The sequence below is a fragment of the Thamnophis sirtalis genome, unplaced genomic scaffold, assembly GCF_051295495.1.
Source record: "Thamnophis sirtalis isolate CommonGarterSnake01/CBP01778 unplaced genomic scaffold, rThaSir2_p1.2 scaffold_3, whole genome shotgun sequence".
Lineage (NCBI taxonomy): Eukaryota > Metazoa > Chordata > Lepidosauria > Squamata > Natricidae > Thamnophis > Thamnophis sirtalis.
This window is the reverse complement of record NW_028261383.1, coordinates 4890163-4896162: the sequence shown is the minus strand read 5'-3', so window position 1 is coordinate 4896162 and position 6000 is coordinate 4890163.

The following is a 6000-nucleotide window of genomic DNA, read 5'->3' as shown; positions in this document are numbered from 1 at the left end:
ACCAATAAAAAACATTTTGAGACTCTAGAAAGAATGCAGAGAAGAGCCACAAAGATGATTAGGGGACTGGAGGCTAAAATATATGAAGAATGGTTGCAGTAATTGGGTTTGTCTAATTTAATGAAAAGAAGAACTAGGAGTGAAATGATAGCAGTGTTGCAATATTTGAGGGACTGGCACAAAGATGAAGTAAAACTATTTCCAAAGCACCTGAAGGTAAGAGGGTGAAGAAGCGGTAAATGGAAACTAATCAAGGAGAGGAGCAAATTCCTGACAGTTGGAATTTATTGACAGTTAGAACAATTAATCAGTGGAAGAGCTTCTTCCAGAAGTTGTAGTCACTCCAACACTGGGGGATTTTAAGAAGATATTGGACAGCCATTGGTTTGAAATAGTACAGGATGGCCTGCTTGAGCAGGGGATTGGACTAGAAGAACTCCAAGGGGCCTTCTAATTCTGTTATTACATTACTCTTTCACACCCTGATTGCCTTTGAGTTTACCATGCTGGAGATTTCCCAATCCTCTTGAGAACTACCTGGGATGTAGGGAAGATTAGTGCTCATTGCTCTAATTTCTTCCCATGCTTCATCTTGCCTTTAATATCTCCCCCTCAAATATGTATACTGTATATGAAGTAGTTTTCATCCAAAACAGGCATTTGACCAAATAGAAAAAACAAAAAGTTGTACCTGAGACATTATTCTATCTCTCCTCAGATGCAAAAAAATGCCTAAAATGTCCAGAAGATCAACATCCAAACATGGCCAAAGTTCAGTGTACTCCCAAGAAGATAACTTTTCTGTCCTACCAGGAATTTTTAGGGACCATACTAGTCTCTTTTATCCTATGCTTTTCCAGCATTGCTGCCCTGGTGTTAGGAATCTTTATTAAATATAGAGAAACTCCCATTGTCAAAGCCAACAATCGGGATCTCTCCTACATCCTCCTGGTCTCCCTCCTGCTTTCCTTTTTGACTTCCTTTCTCTTCATTGGTCAGCCAAGAAGGTCCACCTGCCTTCTCCGTCAAACAACATTCAGCATCATTTTCTCACTTGCTGTCTCTTCTGTTTTGGCCAAAACCATCACAGTGGTGTTGGCCTTCTTGGCCACAAAGCCAGGACACACCATGAGGAGATGGCTGGGAAAAACTTTGACCAACTCTATTGTTATTTCTGGTTCTAGTGTCCAGATTGCCATTTCTGCCATTTGGTTGGGAATCTCTCCTCCCTTTCCAGATTCTGACATGCATTCCCAGGCTGGAGAAATTGTACTGCAATGCAACGAAGGCTCTGTTGCCATGTTTTATGGTACCCTGGGTTATCTGGGCATCCTGGCCACCATCTGCTTCACCGTGGCTTTCCTGGCCAGAAACCTGCCTGGGGCCTTCAATGAAGCCAAGCTGATCACCTTCAGTATGCTGGTCTTCTGCAGTGTCTGGGTGTCGTTTGTGCCCACCTATGTGAGCACCAAGGGGAAATATATGGTAGCTGTACAGATCTTCTCCATTTTGGCCTCCAATGCTGGACTGCTGGGCTGCATCTTCTTCCCTAAATGTTATATTATTTTACTAAGACCAGATCTGAACACCAAGGAGCACCTAGCAATAAAAGTAAAATAGAAAATCTACCTCTTCTGGATTCATTTTTCAGGAATGTAATTTAAGAAGAAAATTTCCCTGCTTTTTCAAATATGGGGAGGGGGATATGTACAAATTTCTCTGCACAAAAAGTGTTTTGTTAGACTACTTTACTTTTCTAAATCATATCACGTTTTTTTCAGGAATCATACTTGATATTTCACTGATTTAATAAGTAAGTCTGAAAGAGCAAAGGAGAAAGAGGGGCAGAGAGAGTGAAATCCGAAAGCTACCTTTTGATTTAAAACATTACATTAAGAGATTTGCAGTTTTCTACAAACTGATAAATGAGAAAAGTGGTGTCTTTTCTTAACCTAAGATAAATGATCAATGCAATTGATATGTTTTGATGTCCTTTCTGTTGTTCTTTCTCTGGTGCCTTAAAACTGGACAATTTCAACTACACAGGGTGATCTCATAAGTACCTCTTCATATAAATGGTTCTCTTCTGTTATTATGGGGAATTGTGGAAGATGTGGATCTGACGATTGTCTAAATTGCCTTGGCTCTCAGGAAAGAGCTTTGGACTCCATTTAAAACAAGCAGGCCAAATTGGAAGCCCACAGGCCACCTGCAGCCCTAAATAGCCAGTAATATGGTCTCACAAGACATAATAAATATATATATTTAAAAGCACAGGGAGATTATTTATATACATTAACTGTATTACATATTTTATATGCAGCCCGTATCAATTCCTCTTCACTCAATGTGTCCCAGGAAAGCCAGCAGGTTAGACTCCCATGGTTTAGAATCTGAATCTGCAGGGAACTTCTTCAGGGCTATAGAAAGCAAGGTTTTAAGCTAACCAGTGTTGCTTGTTCTTTTATCACCAAATCTCAGCCTTGATTTCTTTCAGCAAGAAAATCATTTTTGCCCCTCCTTGATTAGTATCCAAGCTGGTGAAACCTTGAAAGTAAGTTCTTGTTTACAGACTCACCTCTAGCTCTGTAAAGCAGCTGTGGCAGGTGTCCCACTTCTCTCCTATAATTATGGAGCCACTGGGGACTTCTTCCTCCCTCTTTTCTCTTCAGGGAGTTTAATTAACTGTCACTTCGGAAAACAATCCTGTAAATTGCAAGTACAAGGATTAATACAAAGTTATGTCCTACCCTGAATCAGAAAAAAATGCCTGGCTTGGCTAGATTTTGACATTATACAGTATATCTAATTTCAGACTTTCTGCTATCATGCCCCTTTTCCATTATAGATGCTTATTTCAAAATGCAATAAATCAGTTCTTCAAGACACATTTCAATCCATTTCCAGACAGAAACTTAAATATTTTAATCCATCTTGATTTAGGCAACCTCATGGACACAGTTATGGTTCAAGGCCTCAGTGATCCCTTTGGTATTCTATAGTATTAGAACTCCAAGTTCTAAGAAACATTCCCTTTCTCCTTTCATCAAAGTCATTAATAAAAATGTACAGAATCCAAAGCAGAATATTGCAACAAATTCAATTGTTCATGTTTGTTTCAAGAAGACTAGTCAATCAGCCCACCTTAGATATACTTCTCAGCCAGCTTAATAGCCAGTACTGCATGCTACAGGGGTGTTCAGCATTGTCTTCTCAGTAGCTGTGCCTTCTATGTTGGCAAAACAATCAGTGGTGTTGGCATTCCTGGCCTCAAAATGAGGAAACAGAATGAGAAACTGGTTGGGGAAGAGTTTAGCCAACTCCATCATCCTTTATGGTTCTAGCATCCAAATTGTAATCTGTGCCTTTGGCTGGGAATTTCTCTTGAATTCCCTGATACTGATCTCCACTCCCAACCTGGAGAGAGCACCCTTCAATGCAATAAAGGGTCTGTCACCATGTTTTATCTTGTGCTCAGCTACACCGTAGCTTTTCTGGCTAGGAACCTGCCTGGGGTTTTTAACAAAGCCAAGCTAATCACCTTCAGCATGCTGGTCTTTTTCAGTGTCTGACTCTCCTTCCTGCCCACTTATCTGAGTACCAAAGGAAAAGCTATAATAGTTGTGCAGATCTTCTCCATCTTGGCTTCCAGTGCTGCTCTGTTGAGCTGCATCTTTTCTCCCCAAAATGCTACATTATCCTGAGGCCAGATCTAAATACTAAGGAACATCTAATGATAAAAGTAGGGAAATTATAATAAAATTGTTTTTAGGTTCATAACACTTCATTTTTCATTGCAGTTCTTATTGTGCTTTGCACCAATTTGACAATTAAACTTATTAAAAAATAAACGGAATAGAAATATGGCAAGTTGAAGTCTAATCAAACTACTGGAGAGCTGTCTTTATCACATCCAATGATGGGGAAAGTGTTGGAGCTGAACTTCAAATAGGGGAGCAAGGAAAGCTAGTGATTCATTCATGACCTTCTCTGCATTCCTTGAAGAAGAAGAAAATCTTAAGGAGAAGGGAGAAATAGGGAAGATTCACACTCTGCCTCTTCAATCATAGCTGAAGTTGTACTGGGAATAAAGTTTGTATTTTCAGATGGTTCATGGAAGACATCTCTCTGTGTTGATTTTCTGTCAAGGGTTTCCACATTGCCTCTATTCAAAATGCATGGAGATTTGGAATGAGGTATACAAATAAATCAGACAGGCTCGGCTAGTTCCCAATGCTAGGGATTCAATTTAAAAAAGGAGGATCCTTTGCCTGAAATCTGCATTTGTTTACTCTAAGTCAGTTTAAGTTCTTTGTCCACTTCATTATCTTTCTTCACCTTTCTCAGTGAGAAACATCCCCTTCTGTTTCTTCTGCTGAGAGACCCATTATATCAGGTATATTTTAAAAAAAACTATTAGTTTGTCCAGTATGCAGGTTAGCAAATATTTGACAAGCAACTCCTTAAGAGAGAATACACAAGTGCTGTCCTCAAATGGTTGGCAGATTTCTTCAGAATTATTTTGACAGTCTTAACCTAGTTCCCTTAAAAGCTCTATGGCAGGGTTGTCAAACTCGTGGCCCACAGGTCAGATGTGTCACATGCTATCCCCACTCCTGCCCAGTTAGTGAAGGGAGAAAAGACTTGACACATGATGCTGCCCTGATAACATGGGTTTGACACTCCTACAGGAATCAGTGTTCCCATTCCCCTGAGGTCTGTATAGTACTGCAAGAAAATGGATATTTATCCTCTGTTAAATATTAAAAGTTCCCCATTCAAATGACACATTTCCTCACATAAAGTCCCACTACTCAAGGTCACCATCACTGACTGACAAAATATATTATACTCTCCCCCAGGACTAAAGCCACATCTTCCTCTCTACCAGAGCCTGTTTGCCCTCCAGTAGCAAAAGAGTCATCTAAAGTTGGCTCAAGATCAAAATTGGTCCAAGATCGAAGTGTCAGCCAGTCCAAGCAACTAAAGTCCAAGAGTGAAATTCATACACAGAGGTCACTTTTGAGTATTAAATGTCATTTCCAGCAAAGAGAAGAGAGGGAACCCTCCCCCCAGTCTCTTCTATCAACTGTCACTTCTCAGAATGTTGCTGCAGCCAACAGTCGCTAATTGGAATCTTGACTCTGTTGCTAGGCAACTAACCTAACAGAACCTCCCTTCTGCTCTCCTTTTTCCTGGGCCTTGACAAGAGCCAAAATAAAAAACAAAGAGGGCAGTAGACAATCTTGTCTTATCCCCCTCTAGCTATCACATGGTTTAGCTACATCACTGTTAAGCATAATTTCTTAATGATTTTTTGCTAAAGTCAATATCTTTCAAGACTTTAAATTCAAACATATTTATTTATTTTTTCTTAGTTCAAATAGAAAGGATTGAATTTTACATTTGTATGAATGCATTGTAAAAAGTCTGCAAAAGCTGTTTGTGTGTGGGGTGGGTGGGGGGGGAAGAGTCCATTCCCTTGTTAATTTTTTTAAGCATTTTATTGTGTCCACTTCCTCTTACATGTAACCTTCAATTAATGTATCAAACAGACAAGAGACAGACATGACAATGGAAAATTTTATAGAATCTGGAGTAGGGGACTTGGAGTTGTCAATGTCTAAAACAAATTGGAAGAAGAAAAAACTCACATCTACTTCAAACATTGAAAAATAAAGAACAAAAAAAATTAACGGAAATCTCCTAACTTTCTTGACTTCTCACAAAAGTGGCCCAAAACTCATAAGATCAGAATAATTTGAGGACACAGATTTGGTCAGCATGAGTTGAAGTCCCATTTTAGCCCTGAAAGACAGCCTGGTGACCCTAGGCCCGTCACTCTCTATGACATTCAACCCTCCTCACAGGCTTATTATTGTGGGTAAAATAGGAAACTGTGTTGGATATGTTCACCACCTTGTGCTATTTGTAAAAATAATAAAGGGGGGGGGGAAATCAAACACCAACAAAAAGAATTATATGTGTGTTTGCATGGAA